The sequence below is a fragment of the Sylvia atricapilla genome, chromosome 3 (genome assembly GCF_009819655.1).
Source record: "Sylvia atricapilla isolate bSylAtr1 chromosome 3, bSylAtr1.pri, whole genome shotgun sequence".
NCBI classification, from domain to species: Eukaryota; Metazoa; Chordata; class Aves; order Passeriformes; family Sylviidae; genus Sylvia; species Sylvia atricapilla.
The window spans coordinates 84,292,706-84,311,920 of NC_089142.1; the positions used below are offsets into that span (position 1 = coordinate 84,292,706).

General features: G+C 37.4%; 1 protein-coding gene across 1 annotated transcript in view; it reads right to left on the minus strand.

The window, feature by feature from the left end:
* Positions 1–19,215, minus strand: part of KIF6 (kinesin family member 6) — a 150,720-nt gene that overhangs the window by 32,152 nt on the left and 99,353 nt on the right. The window lies entirely within an intron of this gene.

Sequence of the window (19,215 nt, forward strand, 5' to 3'; positions counted from 1 at the left end):
AGGAGCCTCAGAAACAATCTGTACATTTATCTTTGTGTAAGGGCTCAGAAACTCTTTTAAGCACTGCGAGCTGCAGAAAGCAACTGCCACTGTTTGGAAAAAAATGGTTCCAGTAGGGACAACAGGCTTTTCATCAAAGGCCACCTGAAAATAAGGGTGACATACAGTTCTCAATCCTGTCAATAAATGATGTTATATCTCCTTCTTTAACCTTGCTAGAAACAGATAATTGGCAATCTAAATGTTTTGTGTTTCAAGTGGCAATGAGGTCAACTGAAAAAAAGCAGACCAAACAAGTTGATGAGAGTAAGATCAGGCAGATAGACAACAGCTTGCAATGAATACAAATATGTGGAAACACAAGAACAGTGTGACTAGGTTTTAAATTATTATAGCCAAGAGGCTTGACTTTCTATTATGTAGAGTTTACTCTGAGCACAGCTGGGATAGAAACCGCAGCGGCTGCAGGAGTTCTACTTGTATTGCAAGGTTTGTCAGACCATTCAGCTGCATGAAACTGTCCCAAATGTTCCTCTCTCCCTTCATTGTAACCTTTGTGCACTTCTGCTCCATCCATGACATGAACCATGATGTTGCAAGAAAACATTTTCTATTTGGCAGCTTTGTGAAAGAACGAGAAGTTTGAATCAGACCACCTGTAATCAGAGAGGAACCAGAGAAAACTTCTCCATCGGCTAAAAAAATAAAACTCCAGCCTTACCATTCTTCTAGCAAAAGAGTTTTCCTCTTTAAATAGAAATATAAAGGTGACATTTATCCAATTCACATAGTCCAAACTGCCTTTTCAAGGCAGCAAAAACTGAACTTCATTTCCCAGAACTTCCTGAGGAGAAACTGAAATGGTATTATGGGAAAAGTAGGCCAAACATGAGTTCTGATTTGGGGGACATGGTGGTATCATGAGGCACCTGACTATAATTTCATACCACGATGTAGCCAGCTAGATATGAATTAATCTTTCAGTTTGTTTTAATCCAATTTGAAATTTGACAGTTTAGATTTCATTTGGGGAAAAAAATGTTTTCACTTAGAAAACTTGACAAACCCTTGAGATTTTCTGTGTATGTTTTTGATTAAAGTAATATTGTTTTGTTTTCACTATAAATACTTGTGGGAGAGAATGAATGTTTCTGACCTGCTCTACTTTTTTGCCTCTGAGAACACCATTGCCCCAATGCTAGGCTTGAAGTTCATAAGTGACAGAAGTAGGGGATGATTCCAGTACTGTTGCCTGCACAAATCTTCCCATATAAACAAAAGGACGATTTCAGTCCTAAATATTGCCAGTTGTACAATCTTCATAAACACAAATATATATCCAAAGAAATATGAATAATCACATTCTCATAAAGAAACTCACTATGTCTTTTGATTCCAAGTGTAAAGTCGTGAATGAGGTAGTGCTTAAATGTGGTTTGCAAAACCTGAATTTAAGACGTGGAGAACATCTCTCAACATATGGCTAATTATATTTTCTGAAGTTTCACCAAACATGAAGCTAAAAATAGGTCTATAGCTGATACCAAATAATTTTTTCCAGCAGAGTCATTCTTCATCTTGAGATAACGGCCCCAATAAAATGTTGACTGCTGCAACTCCACAGGTTTTGGCAAGAAAAGTAGTTTTGTGGAATTCAAGAATTCACTCAGCATGCAGCCAGCTGTCATTAAGGCTGTGATAAATCTGTTGGTTTTGGACTGCATTTCTGGAGACGTGTAGGTATGGAAAAGAGATGAGCTGGTAACACAGAACTTCAGCTTTGTGACAGGAGACAAAAGCAAGAAGGGAGATGGAGAAGACAAAATGGAATAGAGAAATCTAATTAAGAGTGATGTAAAGCAGAGGAAAGTACCCCATATTGTGACTAAATATGATAGAATACATAATATGGCTGTCCTTTAACATCTTGTCTTTGCATTTTTCCAGACTGTTTCAAAGATCTGAAACTACTTTCCAATGCATTACAGACAAGGAATGCTTGACCTGAAGCATATGCTTTGAGACAATACAAAAGTGAATATGTTATAATTAAAAAATCCCACTGGTTTAGAAAAGTTTTGTTGTTTTGTTTGGGTCCACTTTACTGGTTTTAAAACTTCTCTTTTGTTTTATTAGATCCTCAGTATATTACTATTATACGGTTTCAAAGACTGCCAACTCAAGAATTGTCAGGCTAAAGCATTTGTCAATGACTTCTCATTTCTTGCGGGTTTTTTGTATTTTTTTCTTATTTTATATTTTCCAAGCCTGCATTTATCTTAATGCATCCTTTCATCACAGAGGTCCTGAAACCTTCACACCTCAAATAGGATGCTGTATGTTTAACCTTCTTCATTTTTAAATCATTGTTGGTGTTACATAAAATATCTAGTAGAACATCCTCTTGTGCGTCCAGGGCATCTGATTCCTGGAATTCATCCTCGGGATTTTGGGTCCCTAATCATGCTATATAGTATTAGATGTTGTTTTATCTTTTTTTTCTGTTTCTCACACTGCCACACCAGTCAACAGGTGGGGGGTGGAACATCCCTAGCACAAGAAGCTGGATGGAACACAGCTGGGACAGCTGACCCCAGTGGATCAAAGGGAAATTCCACACCATGTGGCACCATGTTTAGTTTAAAAAGGCTAGGGGGGAACAAGAATGAAGCAAAAGCATTTGGAGTGATGGTATTTGTCTTCCGAAGTCACTATTAGGAGTGAAAGAGCCCTGCTTTCCTGAAGGGTGGCTAAACACTTGGCTGTCAATAGGGAGTGAAGGAATTCCTTATTCTGCTTTGCCTGCACACACAGGTTTTGCTCTACCCATTAAACTGTCTTTATAACATCTATGAGCTTTCCTCCTTTTAGTTTTCTGATTCTTTCCCCAATCTCACCAGAAGGGAGAAAGCAAGTGGCTGTGTGGTGTTCTTTTGCCAGCTAGGCTTAAACTATGGCAGGAAATAAGTGGGGGCTTTGTTTGTAATGCAATACCAACATATTTGCTGTTGGACTCACTTACCACCCAACAATCAAGACCAACTCAAGACTGTGGAACTATTAAATCTGATTCTTGAAGTTGCATGCACCCACTTTGAATCAGATAAGAAGTTCTGCTGAATGAGCAGAAATTAAAGATGCATATTGAGCAAATAATCACTCAGACAGAGAAAAAGAGAGAAGCAAACTTCCAGATGGTTAGTCCTGTATAGATACATTTTTAACTAAGCTTGAGTTTAGAGTTGTAACAGCTTACAAAGTATTCCTGAAAGTATGAGACATTGAGCTCAAGTGTAGATATTCAAATGGAACAATTTCTCAAACTGCAAACATCAAACAGAGATAGTTATAGAAAATCTTACCAGATGTGTTAGAATATTTTTTTTTAAAATCTGGTGATGAAATTGTACGAGAACACACTCTATGATAAAAAGTATCTGACAGGGAAAGTCATGGAATAAAAGAAAATATTCTATTCTAATGCAAAATCCTGCAGCACTAAGAGCAAATAAACCATTCAGCCTTTCTCTGACCCAGAGAAATATTTGGGACAAATTCTGAATTTTCTTTTCAAACTTTGTCCCTCTCCAATGGCAAAAACATGTCAGTTGGCTCTATCAGGACAATGTGCAGAGACAAAGTAGCCTGATGGAGATGCTTTATTTTGGAATATATGCTTGGCCAAATCCCATGTAATTTGATAGCTTCTCATTTTCAGAAAGCCCTTGGTGGTATCAGGGATGAAAACATACTATTGCAACACACATGGCCTCTCTGATGCACATGCATTTTTCCAGGTATGAAATACAGCCCTCATCAGCATTAAAAATATATGTATGACGATACCTCAGGTAACATACAGGAGACTATAACCCGCTGCAGCAAAATTTTGTCTTCTGCAGTGGTTTAAGATTTTACTGCCTTTCCTTTCTCCTCTTCCCTCTCCCCCAAAAGTTTGCTGTCAAAGGTCACTGCCCCACATCAGAGGATGTAGAAGGAAATGTCTGCCCATGTTCTGGCTGCTCTAGCTCCAGGATTTGGCACATGAGCACAAGCATACCAGCAATTTAAGCTGACACACTATCATCGACTCAACTACAATATCTGAAATGCAAGTAAACACTCTCTTTTGCCAGCTGGGAAGAAAAGATTGGAGAAAGCAACTGCCAGCAAAGAGATAGGCTAGACAATTGGGAGCAAGGAAGCTGATGGGATTTAAAAGAACTCATCAGTCAGAGCTCTCAGGAAGGACAAGAAGTTTAGAATTTGAAGCACAACCCTGACTTCCACAAATTCATGGCTGCAAACCATAGCCCAAGCACAGCACATTACCAAACACACATGGAAATACACAGTTTCCCCAACATAATCTTCTTCATTGAAATTTAAATATCCCAGATTCAAATGGATGCATTTTACTATGATGTAGGATACTACACATTTTGAGATTACTATTGAAAATAGATCATTGGGGCATGTTCCCTTCCTTGCCATACCCAGTTGAGACAATAACAGATTTTATTGACACACTTAACACTTTCAAACAAGATCAAATTTACAGACAGAAAGTTTATGAGATAGTAATCTCTGCCCGTCCTTGCTGCAGGATGGCAATGTACTTGATTACTCAGGCAGAATTTCTTTACTGAAAGGATGTTCAGGCACTGAGATGGAATGTCCAGGGAGGTGCTGGAGTCACCATCCCTGGGGACATTTAAGAAACAATTGAACATGGCACTTAGTGCTATGGTCTAGTTAAAGAGATGGTGATTGGTTAAACATTGGATTCAATCATCTTGTGGTTTATTGAGCTACTCAATATCTCAATATACAGTCATCTAAACTCTCAACCCATTTCTATGCATTTACTTCTAACCTCTATATTAGGTCTCCTCCCCTTTTTCTTCATGCTCTTGTTAATTCTGGCCAGATTACTTTTTTTCCCACCATAAAATGATGACTTACACTTTCTGATTGAAGGACATTCCTGTAACTGTTTATTGTTTGGCCTTCATTTCCACGACACCCTTTATCCCACGTCCCACTATTTTTTTTTCTAATAGTCTTTCATACATTCTGGTTGATAAAGAAAAACAGCAACAACAACAACAACAACAAAAACCAGAAACAACCCCAAAAAACCAACCAAACCAAAACCAAACAACCCCAAACCCACACTTTGATAGGGTTAAACAGCAAAATTATAGAGAAACTGTATTTATTTTCCTGCTGACATCATCCTGGACCTCTATCTTCCTCTAAGTACAGACTGTCATAGGCTACATAGGCCTTAATTGTTGAAGTGTTCCCAAAGGAACACCTCAACACTTTTTCTAAAAATACAGATATCCAACACTGAGACATCTAGGAAAACCAACATAAAACACTAAGGGCTCTGGACTGCAGCTCAGCATCTCCTTGAAATTGGAAATCAGAACCTGGATGCTTTCTGAATCTAAAACCCAATACCTGGACCTTTGTTTTCATGTCCCAAGGTTGGCTGTCACTTCTTATTTCTGACCAGACATTTTTAGCCAAGCATGGATATATGCCAGCAAGCACACTCTGAGGGACTTCAGCAGAAGTACATATTATGTCTGGATACCCCATGGGGAGGGGATAGGCAGCTGAGCCAATAAAGTAGCACTTTTCTATGTGCTGTGGCAATGGCAGTTTGTTGCATTCAGGAAATAAAGTGAATAGGTTTTTGGGGGGGATTTATTTGGTTTTGTTTTTCCTGGACAGCTCTCCTGAATTTAGCTACCTAAATTTCACTTAAGCTGTACCTTAGATGCCAGAGTGCTATTTTAGGTATTGTTCAAAGTGAAAAAAATAATCTGTTTATCTATCTTCATATGCCAGAAAAGAAACAGAAAAGATGCACATCTGGAAACTGTTGTTCTGTTGTTTATCACATCTATTTGTTCATGAATTAAATATTAAGTTGGTCCAAAAAGCATGACTGAAAAGTGATGTCAAATGGATAAAGAGCCATTGTCTGTGAATTTAGTGCTCTGGAAGCTCATATGACTAAATGCAGCTTATCTCTAGATTATTTTTCTAGAAATTAGTGTGAAGAGAAAGAATAAGGAAAATAGTGAAATAGCTTTGTATACGGCTCCTATCCCTTTCACATTTTCAAATATGAAAAATTAAGAAGGAATAAAAGGGTCTTCAAAAGCACAAACAAGCAAAGTCAAATCCAAAGGATCTTACCCCTGAAATTTTCTGGAAATAATACACTGATCTCAGTTAATATTTTAAGCAGAGAGTAACTATATCCAAGTTTCAGATGAATATGTTTATTTTCTGTTACAATACTTCCTTCATGGCTTTGTAATTTCTATGCAACAATTTGATGTCCAGTTTCATTTTGTGACATTTCTTCTGGCCAGGGCTGTCCAACATAAAATTAAATATAGAGTTCCAGCGCTCACTATATATTTCCCTTTCAGAAACTTAAAATTTTGCTTTTACCCAAGGAATTGAGCACATATTGCTGTGTAACTTCTGGTCAGATGAGACAAACTGATGTTAAGAATCTGACAGATATGACACAAAATTAAAAATAAAATAAATTAAAAAAATACTGTGCTGAAGCTGATTAGATATGCTACCATGTTTTGAGGCCATGAATATAAACATTTCAGGGTGACGGAAACAAGTCAGAGTAAGAATGAGTGTATGACACATTTTCTTATGCACATTTACTTCTGATATATGTACCAAACCTTTGAGAAGTGACTCCTTGAGTGTCAGACATATACACAAATAGATGTGATAAACAACAGAACAACAGTTTCCAGTAAAATCTGAAATAGCTTCCTGTGAAGATACATCAAATATTCACTGCTGTGGACAAGTCTAAGTCTGCTGCTTGAATTGCTCAGCAATTTAAAATGCAATCTGATTATATGTAACTGGTATAATGATGTAATCAGCTCAGAATAGACATATTTCCTCAGCCTTAAATGAAGTGCATGACAAAATCTTCATATTGCAGCTATTTGCAGTTGATTGCATTCATTCTGCAACATTCACAACCAGCTGTAGTGACATCACATTAATTAGGAGTAAGTTTGATTAGAAAAGAGCAGCTATTGTCTTTTAGTATGTGTAGATCTGTATGCCTGTGCTACAAGTCTGCATGAATGCTGTCTAGATGTGTAAATGAACCACGAGATACTATGAAAAACAAATTTATATTTCTGTGCTCAGAAAGGAATATCACTTTTTGACAGTACTACTCTGAATAAACTGAGGTATACTCTGAAATTTGAAGGTTTGATTTTTCACTGTTAAAATCTCTGGCCATCCAATACTAAAGACATACATGATTTGGATGCAGGACTTGAGGGAATACTAAGTTTACTGACCACACTAAATTGGGGTGAGTTGTTGGCTCCCTTGAGGGCAGAGAGGCCCTGCAGAGAGACCTTGACAAATTAGAGAGATGGGCTATCACCCACTAGATGAAATTAAACAAGGGAGGTGCCGGATTCTGCACCTGGAATGGAGCAATCCTGGTTGTCTGTATATAGTAGGGAATGAGAGACTGGAGAGCAGTGCTGCAGAGAGGGACCTCGGGTCCTGGTCTGTGGTAACTTGAACATGAGTCCGCAGTGCTCTGCAGTCAGGAGGGCCAAGCATGTCCTGGGAGTATGGAGCACAGCATCAGGAAAAGTTTAGATTGGATATCAGGAAAAGGTCTTTCACCCAGAGGGTGGTTGGGCACTGGAACAGGCTGTCCAGAGAAGTGGTCAAAATATCAAACCTCATAGAGTGTAAGAAGCATTTGGACAATGCTCTCAGGCACATGGTGTCACTCTTGGGGTTGTCCTGTGCAGGGCCAGGAGCCGGACTCAATAATCCTGACTGGTGTCTTCCAAGTCAGTATATTCTGTGATTGTAAGATCAAGAAAAACTTTTGTACAAAAGATTGTAGGATTTAACACACACACCTCATAATATAGCATCAATTACCACCCAGCATTTTTTCTTTAAAAGCAAATTTAACAGATTGACATAAGAACATACTATAGCCTAATAAACAGCCAAATAAAACAGCAAAACGCAGTGTAGCAATCTAGCAATGACCATCTATATTCAGTCAAAAGACAGTTTACAGGCAGAAAATCTGTTACTATTTTTCCAAGTTTATAATCATGGCTTGATTAAATCCAATGAGCCTGCCCAATTTGTTTTAGTTATTCTAGTGAAACCTTTAGTAAAAAATGTTTACTTGGTTTCTTCCTGCGAATAACTTTTCCCCCTGAAAATAGTTCTGTTTGTAAAGAACAGAACATCATTTGTAATAATTAGAAAATGAAAATGTTTCCTACATACGTACATTCCAACCCAAAGCCAAAGAAAACATTAACATCTTGGGCCTGGGGTGACTGTTACACTAATAAGGTTCCTCTGTTTAAAGAATAGCACACCAGGGGAGCATAATAGAGCTGTTCAAATGAGTTCATTCAGTTTGGTATTTTCTGAATAAGTCATTTGACAAATCATGTTTCCTCATTCTGGGGACCCATTCAGCATATGCACCCTAACCCTGAGGCATTGCCTATTGTTTGAAAGTAAAAACAAACATATGCAAGCGACTCTTGAAACAATGGACAATATTCAGCATTTCCATTAACATATGCATTGCCCCCTGAAGCCAAAAGACTTCTACTTTCTGAAATAAGTTTGCTGAGTGCTGCTGCAAAGACTATATTACCAAAGATAGTATCTTCTTCTTATAAGGAGGAGCAGAAAAAAGAAAAAGGCTGCAACAAAGCTACTAGAACTGCCTTGGTTCTCTTGCCAGTCTCATTTCTACCAGATCAAATAAAAAAGTCCCGCACTAGCTAAGGAAAGATGAAGATAGAGCAATGACATGTGTCCTTCTCTCTTCTCTGAAAATGGCCAAAGCATGACCATGCTGCAGCAGCAGCAGAACAGACAGCTTTGTCACAGCTGCCATAAACCTAGGTGTAGCTCTCTCTGATGGGAGAGAGCCTGCACCACCCACGTGCTGGACATCTCAGCCTCACAATAAGCCAAATTTTCCTGTTCTCCTTAGGGTTAGGGTTACGCTTAGGGACAAGGTAGAGAAAAATTAAAAGTCCAGAGATCAGGGACACTGGAAAAGGAATGCCAAGGGGAGCATGGCACTGCCCCAAAATTTCTCTCTCCACATTTCACCCCATGAAAATACATATGTGCTGGGTATCTGTGCCTATGAAAATGCTCATTTTTTCTGCCAAAATTAGGGTAAGGCTTGAAAAAGCCAAAATGCCTTTCATCATATCTCCTTTCCACAGTGTTCATTACAATTTCTTCTCTGTTTTCATGATTTCAAGTCCTTTCTGGAAAGGAAATTCTTCCTTTCTGGAAAAGAAATGAAATCTTTGAACTTCAATGAGGATCAGGTCAGCAAGCTTTGGTCTGTTTCCCTGCATTTCATGGCATCTCATGCCACTTGCTTGTTTTCCCTTTGGTGAAGATATTTTTTAATCAAGCATTTTTTTTAAAAATACCTTCTTCTGTCTTATATTTTGATTTCATTACCAGATTTTGTCATTAAAGAAATGCTAATTTCAGTAGGGAAAAATTACAAACACCAAAAAAAGCAGATATTATCAAATAAAATGGAATTGGAAAATAAAAGGAAGAAAATTTGGAAATGAAGTGACTACAAGGAAATGGATTGGGATGAAATGAATGAAATGCACTGAAAAGGACCAAAACTTGCCAAAATTAACCATACTGAATTCTCAAAATCAGGGAACAAACCCAAAAAAAATACAGGAGATGATATTGATGAAATGACATGCCTAATAAAAAAAAAATCTTCACTAAAGGGAAAATAATCAGTGGAATTCATGAACTGCAGTGAAAAAGACCAAAACCTGCCTAAATTAACCTTACTAAAATCCCAAAATCAGGGATCAATGTCAGATGAAAGGACCATGAAGAAATTGATTTCTTTTCCTGAAAGAAAATTTTCCTCATGTAAGGAGGGGAAAGGAAATGAAATCTTGCATTTTTAATGAGGAACAAATTTAGCAAAGTTTTACTCATCTCCCTGTACTTCATGGCATCCCAAGCCTTTTTATTGCTTTCCCTTTGGTGAGATACTTTTTTTCATTAGGTATTTAATTTCATCTATCTCTTCTTCTGTCTTTTCCTTTGACTTCATTTCCTGATTTTGGGATTTCAGTAAGAATTTTGGCAAGTTTTGGTCCTTTTCACTGCACTTCATTTCATCCCTATCCATTTTCTTGTAGTCACTCCAATTCCAAATTTTCTTTTTTTTTTTCTTTGCATTTTATTGGATCATATCCCCAGTGTTTGCAACATTTTCTTTTCTATTTTCAAGATTTCATTTCTTTTCCTGAACTGAAGAATTCTTGTGATTTCGATGAGGATCAATTTGGCAGGGTTTGGTCTATTTCTCTGCCCTTTATGTCCCCTCATGCCATTTTATTGTTTTCTCTTTGTTTTGCAATTTTATTTTATTATTTCTTTTCACAATTTTTGTCTCCTGTCTCTTTTGACTTCATTCCCTTAGGTTCTAGTGGGTATCATCTTGGTAGGGTTTGGAGCATTGTATTTAGAAAAAAGAACACCCCATTTCCCAAAGATTGCTCCCTTAACAGCTTTCTTCTTGGTGCAATTTATTTCCTGGGCACTAGGCAAGAAGCTACTTTTGCTGCTCTGCTTAGTGTTAGGGTTATGCTTAGAGCTAGCATTGAAAAAAAATCACAGAGCCTTGAAGTCCATGGACACCGCAACTAGAAAAGGCATGCCAACACCAACATAGCTCCCTTCACACCTTGGCACCATCCACAAAATGGAAATTCACCTTGAAAAATTCTGATTTTTCTGCTCTGCTTAGGGTTAGGCTTGAAAAAGCCACAAAACTCAGAGAGCTCCAGGGGCACTGCAACTACAGTAGGCATGCCAAGGGGAGCATGGGCTGCCCCAACATTGCTCCCTCACATCTTCCTTATTGGTACCTTCCTAGTGTCTTGATCCACAGCCTTGGAAAATGCTGATTTTCCCTGATTTCCTTAGGGTTTGGACCAATAATACGTACAATGCCTGCCGTAGGTGCAACAAAGACAGACTTTCTCTACTGTTTTCAGAAAGGGACAATAACAGTTTACAGGCTTTTTTAATAGGCTTTATAGTTTTGTCTTGCTTTCCTCCTTCCTTGCATATCTTACTATCAGCTTTTTGAGGATTCTTCATTCAGCTACAAATATTATTATATTATAAATTACCTACTCATAGGTTGTTTAGTTTACACTCAGCAAACATAACTGTACTACTTCAAGACAATTTAAGCCTTGCTCACTTGGCAGAGATTTTTGAGATTCTAAAACAAATTTTCATGTGAATCAAAAGATGATCTGTTGATTACAAACAAGTAGTTAATTTATTACTCTCACTATGAACACTGTGAATAAGCAAATAAACAAAAAATCATTAACATGAACCTTTCACTGAAGTGCTAGCAAGAAAGAAAAATACACTCCCATCACTGCTTTATGTTATGATCCAACTCTCTGCTCCAAGGACAAGAAAATAGGTTGTGGAAATACCCATCACAGCACTGAGTCTGCCCCAAGAGGATAGTAACCAGTCACCCTGTGGTAATTACCTGCCAGATCTGTGTGAAAGTCATGACACCTATTCTGCCTTACAGCACCTTGAGAGAGACCTTCCAGAAGACACTGTGAAAGATCACATCATTTTAGATTATGCTCTACAGATACCTAGTTAACTAGGCCATAGAAATCATGCCTGAAGTTGTAGAAAAAGAACCTAAACAGAATCAGAATTAAAGTAACCTATATTTCATCATGGAAAGAAGGAAATACGTTAACACTGGAGGATTTGTAACCAAACAGAAAAATACGATGTAGCATCCTGCAAAGCAAAATAAATTACATTTCTAACAAAGAAGAAACTGCAGATGATGATAAAAAGTTAAGAAAATAATATCTTTAGAAACTCAGCTGTTTTTCTGTGTTTTCAATTCCTTACTTCCAAAAATCAAAATGCAACATTTAAAAAAATAGGTTCAAAAACTGCCGTCATAATGGCATGATGCTTAGATATTTATCCAAAACAAATACACATAGGAACATTATTTTTTCAGCATTAAGTTGCCAAACAATTGGGCCAAGAAATTAAGGAGAAAGAATCTGAAGATTGTGTCAGCCATGCTGAATGGCTTCAGCTTTAACAGCTACTGCTACAGCTACAGCTATTTTTGGTGGACACATAAACATGCCTCATTTATTACAAAACTGCTTTGAAACTGACCTGCAGATCAGAAACAGACTGGGGCTTCTAGGCACTGGGCCACATTGAATAACATCCCAGCTGGGAAATTACATCTGGGGGACTGTTTGTCCCCATGGCCTGTTTTCTCCTCTGTTTTTCTCACAGATGGCTGCAGGTTTTGCAGAGCTAACGTACTTTGTTATGTTAGGCTTAAGCGACGTCCCTCAGGAATAAGCAACGTAGTTACACACCTGAGAAGCATAGTTACACACCTGAGATGAAGTATGGAAGAAATAATGTTTGTGTACTTTTTTCTGATACATCTTGTGTCCTGATACTAAGACTGACTCTGTTAAATGACAGAGGACATCTGCAACATACAGGCAGCATTCCAGGAGAAAAGAAATCAGTGGAAACTATGTGTATTGAGGCTTTAATTTTCCATGTATCTCAGTGCAGAACAGAAGTGGTGAAGCAGAAGGCAGGCAGGCCTTTTTGCTCTGAGAACTTGAAGTCCACTTGAAGTTGATGTGTTCTTGTCGAATCTCCTATTTCTCATGATAAACTACTGTTTCAGCTTCTTCCAGAGCACTGATCTGGCTGTTCATCTGGAATTTCTCAGGTACTGAGCAACCCAGCTAGGGATGTTGGACACACAAACATGGTACATGCAGCATGCATGCGGCCTGACACTGAACAGGCTTTGTAGGCACACACAGCACATCTGACAGAGGATGTGCTGGATGAGCTGCACAGCAGCTGCTGTACCGAGTGCCCATTTGCACTGGGTGGAACAGGACTCAGAGCAACCTGTTCAAGTGGAAGGAGACCCTGCCCATGGCCAGGGGGATGGAGCTGGATGAACTCTAAGGTCTTTTCCAATCCAAACCATTCAATGATTCTATCGATTTATAGCTAATGTTTGTTGCCCTTGATCAACTAAAACAATAATAATGATAAATGTGGAAATATTTTCAGAATTTTCTTTTCAATGCATACACAAGTAGAACTCAAACTGACCTCAGCTAGAGTTTTTCCTTAGTGAGGATTTCAAGATTTCAAGTTCCATGGATTTTAAAGGTCTCTGCTGAGAATACATGCTACCTGAAGAATGAAATGGCATGGAATTACATTATTGAGTTATCTGCTCATTAAATCTGCATACAAAATTAATTTATTTATGAGTTGTTTGGATCTCATTTGAACCATATTTTTTGTGGAATGTAACCTTTCTTCTTGAAGTTTCTCAATCCTTTTTTAAAACAAACCTTGCCATTTTTGTTCTACACTAGTAATTTCCAGTAAAATTTGCTGAGCACATATAAGTTTTCATAAGTACTTGATAGTTTCTGGAATTACACTAGAACAGTGAATTAAATCAGCAACTAGGAAGTCACTATGTTTATTTCCATAAAAGAATAAGTATCTCAGAATATTACACTAAAGAATGGAATGTATTTCAAAGCGCAGTAATTTCTTTCTTATTGTAGCCTCACTTCATTTATGGCTGAAGCAATGTCCAGTTAAGTTAACGTCTGTAACTCAGAACATTTAGATTACTGTAAAGAAATAGATAATACTACTAATATTATTGAGCTTTAAGAAAGCAGTGCATTAATTTTGATGGGTTTTCTTTTCAGATAGCAAATCATCACAGCTTTTTCATTTTATCTAGGTTCTAGATAAACCTTTATCTAGGTTTAAAGCATAAAACTTTTCTTTAACAGAGAAATTCCATCCTTCCGAAGTACAGATACTTCTTCAGCGAATGTTTTAAAAATGCTATTTGCTCATGCATGACTTCCCTCAATTCTTTCAGCTCACATAATCATGCCTTAAAATATGTGTAGCACTCCTAGTATCAGCCTTGGGATTCTAGTTCTTAACTAGCTGATCCTTCTTTTTTCCAAGTAACTTAGTGCCTGCATGTGAAGCTACAACAATGTAGATGTACACCACAGGCAACAGAGTGCTCTCTGACCATCTCTGCCTGGAAAAACTTTAATTCATCCATCTTATTTCTTTTCTTCTCTGCGCAAAAATGCTGCTATCAGTTCCCTTCATAAAGTTGTGCAGGTGTAAAGAAAATCCTTGCATGAAATATTCTTACTTTGGAGTTTAATGTAGGTCTCCTTGGCTCATCCACATTTGGAGGAAGAGTGAGGAAGAGTGACAGTAACAAGATTGATTTTTATGTATACATACATAGAATCTTGCACAACGAGAAAAAGGTGAATAAAAATTCTGTGTTTATATTAATTAGGTTTGGAGTAGGTTTAACATCTACTGTGCATTTACAGAGATAACAGTATGACATATGAGTTAGTGAATCAGACTCAGTATTATCTTTGAGCACTGACATAGGTTGTCCTTGCTCTCCTCCATCCTCACCATTTCAGTGTAGTATGCCATTAACTGTGATACATATGAGCATTACTTGAATAATTTGCAAGCAAATTAAATGAGGACTTCAATAACCTTGCTTTGCAATACTAGAACCTGCCATCACTAAAGATTGTAATTTGCTTTGGTATTCTGTGATCTTGCGCACAAAAAATAAAAGCCTGAAATGAGGCAGAGCAGTGCAACAGCTCAGCATTCCTGTGGGTATAGATGCACCATCAACATCATGTGCACATAATCCACCCACCTACCCTTTTTCATTCCGAGAGTGCCTGTTTCCTCACGCAGTTATTACTCCCACATGAGTTTGCCCTTCCTCTCCCAGCTTCAATCAAATCATAATGTTAGCTGATTTCTGGACAGACTAAAAACAACAGCTGCTTCCCTCTAGGCATTAAATACCATTTAGTATACTTTTTTTTTTTTCCTGTAGGAAAAAACTACATCTAACAGGGGTAAAAATAACCCAAAATACTCAGACATTTATAGGAGTGAACTGGAAATCTTTACTACTCTTAAATGCTTCTAACACACAGCACATTCTTGCATATAGGAAACTTTTATTAGTGCTGAAATTCTGAATGAATATGTCAGTTTAATTTACACTGAAAACAGAAGTAGTAATTCCCCCAACACACTCTTTGATTAGTGTAGTAGCAGTTGGGTCTTTTTTGTTATCTAATGCTTTACAGTTTGTTCAGATGTAGAGTAATCCTTACTGTCAGAGTATTTTGACACAGAATGTTTGCAGTAATAGTGTAAAACCACCTTGTTGATAACAGTATCCTAGAAAAAAAACCCTCTTGCTAGCTCTGATAAGGGGAGAAGTTTTTATTTCAGAGGTTTTGTCTTTGCTTCTCACCATACAGCTCTGTTTTAATTGTCAACAAATTAAACTAATTTTCTCTTCAGCCTTCAGACTTCAGCCTTTTCACTAGGTAGTTGGTAAGTCACCATCCTCCTCTTTATCTCAACCCACAACCTTTTTCTTCCTATTTCCCCCCGTATTCTTTTGAGGAAGGGATGTGAGAGAGCTGCTAGACAGTCAGCTGAGGTTGACTCACCACCCTGTGCTAGGCACAATCCCTCAAATTTTTGCAATGAGAAATTTTCTTCACTATAATGAAATAAAATCTTAGGCTTCAAATTTCCTTCTTCAGTAATACCAAAAGGATCTACAGTTCTCGTTAGAGACTTTAACCCTCTGAAAATGATACAATACAAAACACATGCAGTCACACAGCACGTTTTTTCCCAAGAAAAGAAACTTTTTTTTTTTTCCTAGCAAAATATACACTTTGAAAGTTCTTAATGTCAGACTAGAAAGGCAAAAATGTACTTTGTGTCTGTGCTGTGCACTTTCCACTTCTCCTATGCTGGTTACAAAGTTCTCATTATTTCCTGGCCTCTCAGTTATTTTTTTCCAGTTTCTCTCATGTTAGTTTTTGTATTAGTCTTTTAAAGCCCAGTCCTTGGTACATTCTCCAGTCATATGTAAACAATTCTGAATACTTCACTCAAACAAATCCAGACATCTCTTCATGTTCAAAATCTATACCATTTCACTGCTTTTTTATGGTGCATTTATGCAATATTGACTTGGAAAAAGAATTGCCCCTCAATGCTTGCACCAAAGCCCTCTGCTCCTTTATTTGTGCCTATACAGAGTTCAGTGTGATAATGCAGCAAACTGCATTACTAAAATGTCCCTGACTTAAAAACACTTCTCTCTTTTTTTTCTTTTTTTTCCCCCAAGTATCAGAAAAAGACAATTTTCATCCTCAATAAAATTCATCCTCTTACTTCTAGGAGGTCATTGTGAAAAGTAAGCATGATGACACATCTAAGAATTTTTTTTTCTCATTAAAAAAAAAAAATCTCTAGTGCTATTAAACATAAAAGGAAACACAATCCAGAACTAAGTGGAAAAGTAGCAAAGAGGCATGCTGGTCACAATAATTCATTTCTGATATTATAGTTATTCCACATTTGAAATCCACCTTACATCTAGACATGATTTTCCTTAATCTTTTTGTGGAAGCATTAACATCTACAAAAGCCTACCGAGGAAATCCTACTGCAAATTTATTTTTACAGCCCTAATTTCCTGAAGTTTTTGAAATGCTAGTGTAATTGAGAAGGGGTTGGAATATTGTGTGTGCTTTTTACTGCAAAACACTAATATTTCCAAAGTTGGAATGAAAGGGTATTTATGACATAAAAGTTACAGCCAGATGCTGCTCTCACTATCTCAAAATATAATCAGACTGCATGAAATGGATTATCGTGGCCTCTGTGGTGCATAGTTTTATACTATTAAGAGTAACTTAGAAATAATGGAAACTGATATTGATGGGATCTGTTCTTGATTGTGCACAAAAAGGCATCCAGGAATGCTTAAGGAAACCAAAACAACAATAAAATTAAATTAAAGATCTAGTTGCAGGCTGCAGATCTTATTTCTCATACCACATTTCAAGTAAAAATTTGGCAGGTTAGTAAACTTACTTAGCATCTTTAATGATCTTCTAAGTATGACTGTTATGATGAAACAGACTTAACTGAAAAAAAAAAAATGCTCCAGGCTGTTAAACTGTATAAGTTAGTGTAATTGAATTGACTAAGCTGAGCTGGATACAAAATTTTATTACTTCTTAGGATGTGCTTATAGGTAGATACATTAAGAAATATGTTTTAAACAAAGCCGGACAGGAGGAAAGGACAGATGAATAAAATGTAGTATTTGTATTCACTAGAGTGCTAATTTCCATGTACTGCAGAGTGTTACACAGAAAGAATTGAAGAAAGGAATTTACAGTATGATCACTTTTAAGCCTGACATCAGTGTTTAAAACAATCCACAAACCATCCACCATAATCTGCTTTGATCAGGACATAGATAGCTATAAATGGATACAACATGGATAGAGTTTCTTGATTATAACATAGACCTACAGTAAAAACTCAATGAAAATACTATTTTCCCATTTTACTACCAAATATTAAAAGAAAGAGAGTAAGGAATTTAATTTTTTATTTGAAAACACTTTACTTGTAGCTACACTTATATACCAAGACAAGACCAAAATGTGCTTTGTGCAATTTTTCTTAGAACTTTGGAGACATTTTCTTAAAGGAATTTCCAACATTCATGTGGTCTACAACTTATTACAATTTCCTACAGGAGACATGTAAGCATTGTCAAGTTCAGTGCAACACTACTGATTTGTTACACAGCTGCTTGCTTTATTCAAGGGATGAGTTTGGTTTTCTAGTTTACATATACTGTCGTTGTATCACTCATGTTTCACAGATATACTTCACTGTTTTATCTCTTAACCAAAAGCAAGTTTTAAACAGATGTTTTTAATTTCAGCTAAAATCCATACTCTACTGCACTATAGCTATCAGTTTTGTCTAACTTACTGAGGAAAAACCCACAGCAATTCAGTCCAAACCAGGGGTTTCTTCTAGATTTTGCAGCAATCCACGGAAGCAGAGTCTTGAGATATTATGTCTATGTTGTATCGTTACATTATTTCTGAGAGATTCAAATTTCAAGGGACTTGAAGATCACACAAGTCTTGTCCTAGCATGACACTGCAAGTGATACCTTCAGGACTGGCCTATGTCCCACTGTATCTTTTACTGTCTCCTATACCCTTCAAACATTTGTTCTTTCCAGGTAAAGGGTGCATTTAGGGTGGCTGCTAGGCTCCTGTATTAAAGCAGCAGTTGCAACCCCAGGTACTGAGAAAGATGTGGTTGTGTGTAGCTGCTTATAGCTGGTGTTCACTGCTCATGTTCTAAAATTCATTTCAACTTCCATAAGAGAAAGAAGCTTGACAGGGCTGACTTTTGGCTACACCTTATTTAGGCTAAGGAATTTCTTTGGTATAACATAGCTGAGCAAATCTAAGAGACAAAAAGAATGCAGGACAATGTGGACTTCAAGATGACAGCAGAGGAAAAAGAGTCCTCCACGGTATGCTTAACTTGCTTTTCCAAGTTTTCCACAGTTAAAAGCCTACTTGGCAGGAGTTAAATGAGTTTATACGGATACTACAGAGACCCATAGCTGCAAGGTAGATATTGAAATTCTTCTTGCATGGGTCAATCTATGAATACCCATGCACAGGTTCTGTACTGACATTTAGGTTCTGGCCAACCTGACAGAGGCAAATTAACCTGCTGAAGGATGACAGGTGAATTCCAGTGTCATGTCTTACAGAAATAACCAAGTGTCCAGAAAACTTCAGCAGCAGGGCTCAGCACCTGATGTCTCTGCTTCTGGATCTATTCCAAAAATCAGTTGTGCTGTGGTTTGAAAACATATTGCCAACATGGCTGAGGCTTTCTGCATACCTGGCATAATTTAAATATACTGCATATCTCTGAGGGACTTGTGGTGTACCCAAAGGTGATTGGGAGGGGAATCTGGCAGTAGTTATCATTCATGACCACAGAGAATATAATCATAGCTATTGTGTAAGTACAGAGCACTTGGCAGCTGTGTTGTTAGAT